The sequence below is a fragment of the Microtus pennsylvanicus genome, chromosome 13 (genome assembly GCF_037038515.1).
Source record: "Microtus pennsylvanicus isolate mMicPen1 chromosome 13, mMicPen1.hap1, whole genome shotgun sequence".
Classification (NCBI taxonomy): Eukaryota; Metazoa; Chordata; class Mammalia; order Rodentia; family Cricetidae; genus Microtus; species Microtus pennsylvanicus.
Genome location: NC_134591.1, coordinates 18,947,773 through 18,958,800, shown reverse-complemented (window position 1 = coordinate 18,958,800; position 11,028 = coordinate 18,947,773).

The following is an 11,028-nucleotide window of genomic DNA, read 5'->3' as shown; positions in this document are numbered from 1 at the left end:
ATTCTAGGTGTTTTTTTTATTTGCTTAAAATAAAAACATGGACCATAACTGTTGAATTATCTACACATTTTGCTAATTTCCTTTTGGACATAAATTTCACTCTCTGTTTCTATTTAGGACCAGCTGTTTTACATAATGTTTTGGGTTCTGTAGACTTTTTAGTGTACTCGAGGTGTTGTGTGAATTGCTTTTCCATTGTCAGTTGAGCAGTGATCCTTGTTAAGATGTAGGAAATGGACACATGTCAACGTGTTTGTAAAATTACTTCTTTGGTGGAGACATAAAAAACAGCTACATCCCTCCTAATGTGCTAAACGCAAATCCAGCTACAATTGCACCAAAATTTACTCTGGGGAGGAAATAGGTTCATTCTTCCTACTTATAGAGCAATAGGTGAGTTGTTATGATCAGAAACATAGACTTAATGCAGCCATACTCGAAGATCTGCACTCAGCATGATGATGAATCCCCAGGGTGGTGCCAGTGGAGCTCACTCGCCTCTTCCTCCACCGTCTGTCTCCTTCACACTCTGGCTCTCACTGAGGCTCTCACAGGGGCCTTGGGGTGAAGGATGGTCACATAGCTGATCAACTGAGGTCATTCCAAGGGCAAAGGCAGAGATGTGTAAGGAGCAACAGAAGCAGGTGCCAAGAAAGTAAAACTGGTATGAAGGACCGAGCAGGACAAGGAGATCTGCATGCATGCCCAAGGATGTCTGACCCATGCCCCAAGGAGGAAGGAAGCATCGTCCTGCCCAACACCATTATGGACTGAGCACAACAAGGAGACCCACATGCAGGCCTGGGACACTCGAAGGAGAAAACACTGACCTACTTGGTGCCTTGTACCTCCAGGTAGGCAGGCACTATTATGATAAGCAAATGTATGGTGTGTTTTAGGAAAGACAGAGGCAGACAGAATGGTTTGTGTCCTGTGGACAGAGGCATAACTGGAGAGGTGACAGTGGTGAGGAATAGGCCAATGAGGGGGGCTTGATTGCCACCAAAGTCTATGATGATGTTTTGGCCTGAGCTGTCTGTGTTCATGGCTGAGACACAGCCGCAGTCTGTGTTGATGTTCAAGGCTCCTGATACCATGAAGGATAGGAGAACTGTACAGATTTGAATCTGCTGCTTACTGACTGCAACTCTAGGACCTAGAGAGTGGGTTGTCCAGCTGTGAGTCTAGTCACTCACCTCTTGGTCTAATCTATGCAGTAGGAGTCTGCGCAATTTCCTTCTTTCAACCAGAAAATTTAGCCTTTTGTCCTACACAATGTTCTGATATGGTTTTCATTCGCTTTGAAGTGTCTTCCTAGCACACATGCTTTTTTGCAGAAGTTCTTGGATAAAGATGCTTGATGAGGACACAGGGTTCCGACTTTGGTAGGAAGTAAGACTTGGGTGAAGTTAACAGTCTACTTTATCTCACCATCACACTTTGAAAATGAAATTTTCCCAGCATAGACTCTCTTCAAAGTCTACACTCTTGAGGTAGTTGTTTCCATGTCCTAGTCATTCATTTACAGAATAAGTGAGTTCTTCATCTTTTCCCATGATGTTGAAGGCATCGTCCATACCAATTTTGTGAACTGTTTGGGCCAGTCAGCTACACTTAACCCTAAGGTCATATTTAGATGGATCTTGGAAGACAGACACACAAATGCAGCCAAAAGAATAAGTGAAAATCAACTTTCCTTCTACAGAATGTCACGGGGGAGGCCATGGAAATGTGTGACCCAGTGAAACATCCCATGTCTGAGTTGGAGCTCTTTTTCGTTACCAGACATTCATCATTTTCTTTTTATAACACCTTCCTTTCAGGATCTGACTCTAGATTTGTATTATAGCCAATTTTGATTCTTTTCTAGATTTTGACTTTTAGTGTTTGGCCCAAACCTCAAACTTTCTCATATTTTCTCTCCTGAAGCTCCTATCCTAATTTCAAAGTTAGTCAAAATCTTGGAGCTCAGTGACTCTTGAAGTCAATTAATGACTTAGTGAAATGATCATCATTTAATCTGGTCTTGATTAAAAATACAGTGTTACAAAGCTGAGAGAAAAATGAATACCTAGATTCCTTCCAAGACTTCTATTGTAATTTTCCCCAAAGTCATTTTAGTCAGTATGGTAGCTTACGAGGTACAAGCTGTTTGAAAAAAGTCAACCTTTCTCTTTTTAACTCCAACAACGCACGCGCTGCAGCTAAAGAAAAATATCTTCAGTATGATTTTAGCTGAATGACTGCTTGCAAAGATGAGGCATATCATCATAAAACTATTCCTTTTTCACATCCTCTGTCACTGCTCTTCGGTAAAAGTATTTTATTTATTTGTTTCATATATATATGTTGTATGTGGAAGTAATTCATGCCAGAGATCACGTGTGGAGGTCATAAGACAACCTGGAAAACTTTGTTATCTCCTACCATGTAGGTTCCAAAAATTGAAATAAGGTGATCACACTTGGCAAAAGGCACATTAACCACTAAGCCATTTCTCCAACTCCGTGTCACTATTCTTTTTTTAAAAAATATTTATTTATTTACTATGTATACAATAGTCTGTCTACATGTATGCCTTCAGGCCAGAAGAGGGCACCAGACCTCATTACAGATGGTTGTGAGCCACCATGTGGTTGCTGGGAATTGAACTCAGGACCTTTGGAAGAGCAGGCAATGCTCTTAACCACTGAGCCATCTCTCCAGCCCAGTGTCACTATTCTTGCCAAAACAGGAATACAGTAGTTTTGTAAACTCATTGATTAATCAGAATTTTTAAAATAATGAAACACTTTAATTCATAAAGCACATGAATATAGTTTTTGATAGCCTGTTTTATTTGTGAATAAAAGTATTCTTTTCTTCACAATTTCAAGATTCTACTGGAATCTTTGCATTAAACCAAGATTTTCCTTTCTTTTGTTAACATTTAAGTCAATAGAATCCCGTTTTTGGATCTCAAGGTGGCAAATATTAATAATTTTTGGTTAAGCTGGCAGATAGAAACATCCATCCATGAACAGACATAAATGGACATTCTCACAATAGTGGGATGAGACACATTTAATTCAGAGTTTCCTTCTGAAATCAAGCATCACCCCACATATGTAATGGTCAGATCACAGACAAATCTTACAAGATTGAAAAGTAAAAATCTGACTCCAAACTCAAGTGATAAAATATATTACAGAAAATTCAATTGAAAACTAACTAAAGAATGTTGAAAGGCCTCCTGGGAAATAACTTATTAGTGAGCAATTTTTATGGCACTAGTCATATAATCCATATGTTCTTCGATGTCAAGTCCAGAGCCTAAAACCAAAGCTCAGGAACTAAGTCTCAAGAGCAGATAAGAACCATATCCACATTTCTTATCTACATCTTTTATCACGATTTTTTATTGAATAGTTCACTGAAAATCCTTTTGGATTAGTCATTAGTAAACATCACATTAATCCAACAATACCAAATAATTGCCAGAACTTTCATACAGAGCTGCTTTCTGTGCAGGGATACAAGCCACATCATGAGGGAAGAAGGAGATGCCTTGCAGAGGTCCTAGAGTTTGTAATGTTATCTAGTTTCCTCTTCCATAGTCTTGAAAGCTGTGTTGTCCACTGTATTCATGAAAAATCAAAAAAGCACACAAACAAATAAATCAACACACCAGGCTTGCTTATGAGTCTCAGTTCATATGCAGAACTGCTTTAATTCCAGTATAGTTAATCATGAGTGTGAAGAATTTCTCATTAGAATATATGAATCTCAAGCTTCACATAAGAGGAGTTGGACATTTCCAATAATAAACTATCTAAAATGTAATCTTTTAAAATGGTGTGTAAAAATAAAAAATTAAATACCTTAAATCAAGATTACTATAAATTAATGAAGTTATGAATTTTTATGTTTCAAGCAAAGATCAAAGAACCAACAGATAGCACTAAGCCTTAAAGCCTTTACATTTAAAAGAGAATTTTAAAAACTGAGAGCCCTTGCCTCAATGTATAAGGTGGGGGGGGGGGTATAGGAAAATCCCTGGAGACAGTCTCTGACTCCCGCATGTGTGCATACACATATATACAAATGCACTCACACGTACATTCACACACACAAATGCAAACATAGAGACACACATGTAGGCAAACTACACAGATACAAAGTAAAAATTAAATTAACAAAAGGGAGTCTGTTCATAGAATACTGAAGGGTGAATGAGGAAGGGCAGATGCTCAATACTACCAAATAGGAAAAAAAATAAAAGATAATAATAGGAATTAATTTGTAATTAAACTATCAAAGTTAAAAGGATATATAATATTTATAAATCATGAAAGCCCTAAAAATTGATTCTCTAGTAAGTGTATGGACAAAGTGCTAAGCATAATTGGAAGAAAACTTGGCAATTTATTTTCAAATTGTCTTTTTAAAAATTACTTATTTTTACTATTGTGTGCATAAAGTGTGTGTGTGTGTGTGTGTGTGTGTGTGTGTGTGTATGTGTCTGCCACAGTGCATGTGTTGAGGTCTGACAACTTTTGAAAGTCAGTTCTATCTTCCCACTCTGGAGCCTGGGGAATGAGCTGAGATTTCTAGGCTTGTCCTCAAGCACCTTTTCCCCCTGAAACATCTTGCCAGCCCTAAAGTTAACTTTAATTCGAAGTATGTATAGAGTGTTCTAGTATTTAATAACAAATGAGCAAAGCATCTCATGCTGCACATAGTTTAAAATTGTGGGCTGTAAGGACAGTTACATGGTTGAATGTGCACAATGCTCTTGGAGGGGACCTGAGTTTGGTTCCCAACACCTACATTATGGAGTCGTTCACAACTACCTATAACTCTAGTTCCCAGTGGTTCTGACATCCCTGGCTTCCATATCCATCTGCTCTCATTGCATATATTCATAACAAAGACACACAAGCATAGACTTAATTAGAAATGACAAGTCTTTTTCTTACAGTTCACACACATGAATTTATTCCCATAATTACAATCATTCAACAGAAACTATAAATAGCTATTTTATATTTGATCAAATATATTTCTATCTGATTATGCAAACTTCATAATTATTAATATTCATGGCTATATGGTTATAATTTATTCCTCAGCACATTGTTAAATTGCATTCTCTCAGTAAATACTTTGGTGATTTCTGGCTTTGTAGTTTAATGTGATAAACACTTCTAGGAGTTTTTGTTTTCAAAAATTTTAAATTTAGAAGTTTTTAACTTACGGAGAATAACATATATTTACTTCAGCACTAGTAATTTAGGCATGCTATATATTTTGGAAGATTTGGGGAATTTAAGAAAAAATAGAATTTTTGTAGCCATTATTCATTTAATACCATAGTTATGTTGAGATGTTTTTATCTTTCAAGCTTTTTACATTCTCTGTTCATTTAGTTATGAGCATACTAACAATATTTTTTCCAATAATATTCTATTTACTTAATTTTTAATAACTTATTTTGCCATTTTCTGAACTTCTTTGACCTTTACAAAAACATTTTTTTTTTCTGGCTAAGTGGTATAGAATCCATGATGCTCCCTCTTGAGCCATTAAAGTCCTGGGATTGCAAACACAGTGTGATGGCTGTATTCAGATTGTGTTTGATATGAATTCTGGGTTATTTGGGTTTGTACTGTGTGTTGGGGGTATATATCTTAGTTTGCTTTCCATTGCTGTGATAAAATAACATGACTGAGAGTCACTTGGAAAGGAAAGAACGTGTTTGTCTTATTTGTTCCAATCACTGTCCAACATGAAGAGAACTCAAAGTAGGAACTCAGGAGAAACGTGGAGGCAGAGATCATGAAAGAATGCTGCTAGTTGCTTGCTCTTGGTGATTTGTTCTGCTCTGCTCCCAATGGTCTGCACTATTGATAATGGGCTGGTCCCTCACTCACCAATTAATAATCAAGAAACACTATACACAGATTCATGGGGACTGCACAGGTCCAAACCATATTGGTTTCTAGCGTTGAGAGGGTGAAGTTGACATGAGATTCCAAGCTCAACCTAGAATCTGTTTCCAATTGACAATTGCTAACAAAGGAAACTGTTTCCTCAAGTTTCCTTTTGACAAGTGTATAAAAATACGCACACCAAACAAAACAAAACTCTGAACATGGTGGACAAGGGGAGCTGACTGAGAAGCCAAGGACAATGGCACTGGGTTTTGATCCTACTGCATATACTGGCTTTGCGGGAGTCTAGTCTGTTTGGATGCTCACCTTCCTAGACCTGGATGGAGTGGGGAGGACCTTGGACTTTGCACAGGGCAGGGAATGCTGACTGCTCTTTGAACTGAAGAGGGAGGGGGAGGGGGAGGAGGAGGAAGATGGGAAGAGGGGAGGAAGTGGAAATTTTTAAGTAAAAATTAAAAAAAAGTAAAAAAATTAATAAAATTTTAAAAGAAAAATAAATAAAGAAAGAAATAAAAGACAGACCCCCATACCCAGCAGCAGATTGTCAACAGAAAACAAATTCAAAGGTATTTATAGAGATTTTCTGTCTTATGTATTATGATTTCTGATTTGTATTTTTATGACTTTGTGTGTATATTTCTTATGCTTTTTGTTTTCTTTCTTGTTTCTCTTATTTTATTCTTTTGTATTTGATTTTTTGTTTTCTAAAGAGAGAGAGAAAGAAGGTATAGAGCTGGAAGGGTGGAAAGATAGGGAGGATACGGGAGGAGATAAGACAGGGAAATCCTGATCAAAATATATGGCATGAAATGAACTTTATTTTTAATAACAATAATAAAAAAGCAAACATACAAAAGCAGGAAAGACATAACCTTACAGTCTTGCCTACTGGTCAATTGAAAAAAGAGGTTCCTCAGTTGGGTTCCCCTCTTCCCAGGTAACCCAGTTTGCCTGCCAAGTTGACAAACACTAGCACAGTGTACAAAACACTTTATTCAAATTCCTAACATATTCTCTATGCTCTTGGTCAAATAACTATTTTCTCTATTGTTTTAAGGTGTTTGTATTTCTGTGTGTTTTTATTGGCATGTTTCTTCAGAACTCTTGTTTTATCAGACATGTGTTTTGAAAATCAGTTATCCAATAAAGTTTTTTAATTTTTTCTGGACAAATTAATTTTTTGTTTAAGAAAGTTTAATTTAGAATATAATTACATCACTTCCTCCCTTTCCTATTCACTCTCAAACCCTTCCCGTGTAACCTTCCTCATTACCTCTCAAAGAATGACATATTTTAATTATTAGTCATTATTATAATATAATTATATAAATATAACTTGCTGAATTTATTTAGTGTTGTTCGTATGTATGTGACTTTAGAATTGACCATTTTGTATTAGATAACAAATTAGATTTTTGTTAAATCATCTGGTGGATTTTTTACTTTATTAATATTTTTATTTATTCTACTTATTGACCATATTTTCCCCTCCCTCCTCTCCTCCTGTTCCCTCCAAGCTTCCCATCCACTCCTCCTCCATCTCTGTTCAGAAAGGGCAGGCCTCCAATGGGCATGAACAAAGAAAGCATGGCACATCAAGTTGAGGCACAGTCAGTTTCTCCCTCTGCATCAAGGCTGGGTGAGGGAATCCAGCATGGGACACAGGTTCTTAGAAGCCAGCTAAGTGCCGTGGACCAGTATTGATCTCACTGCTAGGAGCCTTAAAAACAGCTCAAGCTACACAACTGTCAAAAACATGCAGAGGGCCTAGGTCAGTCCCATGCAGGATCCCTAATTGGTGGTCCAGGGTCCATGAGCTTCCATAAGCTCAGGTCAGCTGTCTCTGTGAGGTCCTTGTCTTGACCTTGACCCCTCTGGTTTAAAAACCCTACTTCTTTTCTTCAGCCGGACACCTGGTGCTGGGCCCAGTGCTTGGCTGTGGATCTCTGTATCTGCTTCCATCAGTTACTGGATATAGGCTCTGTGATGACAAACAGGGTAGAAACAAATCTGATTACAGAAAATGACTATTTAAGGCACACTCTTCACTCTTGGTAGGGGTCTTAGCTGGGTCATCCTTGTCATTTTGTGAATGCTGAAAGAACAGAATGATCCCTGTGATAAACACTAAATATGACTATAAATAATGTCCTTATTTCTTTGCCTATAATTTTCTTACACATTCATTTCATAAAACTAATAGAAAAAAGAACTTTATTTACATGTTATTGACTTCATTTCAATCTATAGAAATATAAAACTAAGCCATCATCTTTTATCTCTTGCCATGTCTGTAAGAGATTGGAGAAAGCTGACATGTAAATGTGAACCCATTTTTTTTTACCATAAATTAAAATAAAAATTGATGCAGGAAATTGATAATATTTTAGAAAGTAATTTCCCAATAATTTTCTCTGTACATCTGTTGGTTTCTAGAAAACAAACTCAAGGAAACAGAATCTAAATTTAGTGCCTTCCTTGGATGATTTATTACTTAAAATATTATAAGCCCAGTTAAACTAAATGTTTTATAGTAATCTCGGGAACAGAATAAAAACTACTGTATTAGGTTTTTTTAAATTCACTACTGGAACTGTCTTCTAGGATTTTACAACTTCCACAGCAAGTTAGGATGTGAAAACCACAAAATATCAAGTTCAAGAATAGTTTATATAAACAGCTCCAAGACAGCAAGAGGTTTTCCAGAAGCCTGTTTCATGTCTGCCAACAGTTTGTTGGCCATAACTTTGTCCCATGGTCATGGAGAGCTACAAGTATAACTTACCTCTGTGGTATCTGCAAAGGATGTCAAGTGAGAACTTAGTTAAATGATTTCTGGATTGAGTTATCTATACTATATATTATTAGGGTGTATGCAATATGATGACCAAGCAGACATGACTTCTTTTTTTTTAATTTATTTATTTATTAAGGATTTCTGTCTCCTCCCTGCCACCGCCTCCCATTTCCCTCCTTTTCCCCCCGATCAAGTCACCCTCCCTCATCTGCTCAAAGAGCAATCAGGGTTCCCTGACCTGTGGGAAGCCCAAGGACCACCCACCTCTATCCAGGTCTCATAAGGTGAGCATCCAAACTGCCTAGGCTCCCCCAAAGCCAGTACGTGCAGTAGGATCAAAAACCCACTGCAATTGTTCTTGAGTTCCCAGACATGACTTCTTAAATGTCAAATCCCCCTTTACTTATCTATTGTAAGTGACAGTGGCATCATTCATTGCATCTTTGTGTGTCTTAAGGGTTGTACTGAGAACATTATTAGTTGTTCAACAATTCTGTATCAGGTTTCATTGCATTCATTTTACAGACAAGAAAACTGACATACAAAGAAGTAAAGTTCCTTTCTCTCAAGGTCACAATCTAGTATAAGTAGACAGAGAGACTTTCAAATCAGTCTTTGTGTTTTATACCACCCTTAGTTGCAAGTTATTCTGCTACTTAATCCCTTAAATATTTTCTTTTTATGTTTCATAATTTGAACTTTAAGTGAATTTCAGTTATTTCATTTATTTTATTCTTTCAACTGTAATACTGTCCTATAGGTGTGGATCAGATAATTTTCTGAAGAGTATTCTACAAAGACAATTGAGCTTGTGGTAATCACATGGTAATAGCTGCTCTTAAATGTCTCATCTTTCTTGATTTTCTTTTTTGGTTTTTCAAGACAGGGTTTCTCTGTGGTTTTGGAGCCTGTCCGGGAACTAGCTCTTGTAGACCAGGCTGGTCTCAAACTCACAGAGATCCGCCTGCCTCTGCCTCCCAAGTGCTGGGATTAAAGGCTTGTGCCACCACCGCCCGGCTCCTTCTTGATTTTCAAAAGGATATTATTCCATGCCCTTAAGCAACCTTCTCTGAGTTAACACCATATATTTTCAGAATTTTTTAAAAGGGTTTTGAGAGTTTAAGTAGAATATACATCCTATCCTTTGCACTGCAAACAACTTTCAGAGAGTATTTAAAAACAATTATGCTAATATTTTTTCATATAATGTTCAATAAAAATCACAGTGAAAGTGATTTAGAGAAAAACCAAGGGAGAATAACTTGAAATGCACCATGGGTGAAGGAAAGGAGAATCTTCCAACTCCTGAGATCCTCCTCTGCACCAGGGGGGAAAGTGCAGAGCTCAGTGCCAGAAGTCTAGGTGGATTTGGTTGTTGTAAAATTAATTGTCATAAATTACTCCGAGAACAATCTAAAATGAAGAATACATGTATTGCTCTAGTAGTGCAGGCTCCTCATGGGTAAATCATGAAATGTCACAGCCTCTGACAAAGTTCATCCCATATTGAATAAATAGATTCTGCCCATACAAGGGCTTGAAGAAATGCCAACTTTAGTAAAAAAATGTTTGGAATTTAATTCATGGTCAAATACAGATAGATGCAATTCCAGTGCTGGCTCTGGTTTGGCTCAGCTAGACTTTGGGCTAATAACACTACACCAAATAATTCACAGTGATAGGTGAGAATATTAAAATGTTTGGTTAGTGTTTAATGGGAATGATTTACTGAACATCAAACAATGATCAGTGGGATTACATAGCTAGCTCAAGGCTGATGTATCAGTCAATAAAGTCTGCACTGCAGAGAAACAAACTCTTCCTTGTTGTACATTCTTTGCTTCATGGCCCCCTTTGGACTCCCAGATAGCAGTATAATATTTTACAATACTTAGAATCTCTTATTCATCTACTCTCATTTTTAAAAAGCACCATTTAGATCGACCAAGACCATCGTCCATCTTCACAAGGTCTTCAATTTCATAGCATCTTCAAAGTTACTTTGGCATGCAAGGTCACCAATTCAGAGGCTTCAAAGGTTAAGACACAAATGTTTTTAGGGGTAGAAGTAAGGATATTTTTCCTCATTACAGAGAAACGTACTAGACAGGTGGTCTCATTGATGGAAGTATCACATCTTAAGTACCTTTGTATCACTCCAATATAACGTAGTTACTGTGTGGTTCCTCCATAACACATCAAGCAAACATGTAAAAGTACTTCAATTAAAATATTTACTGGGTATCTACTATGTGAAAGATACTCATATAGGTGGTGAGAAATATGACGTGGATTAAA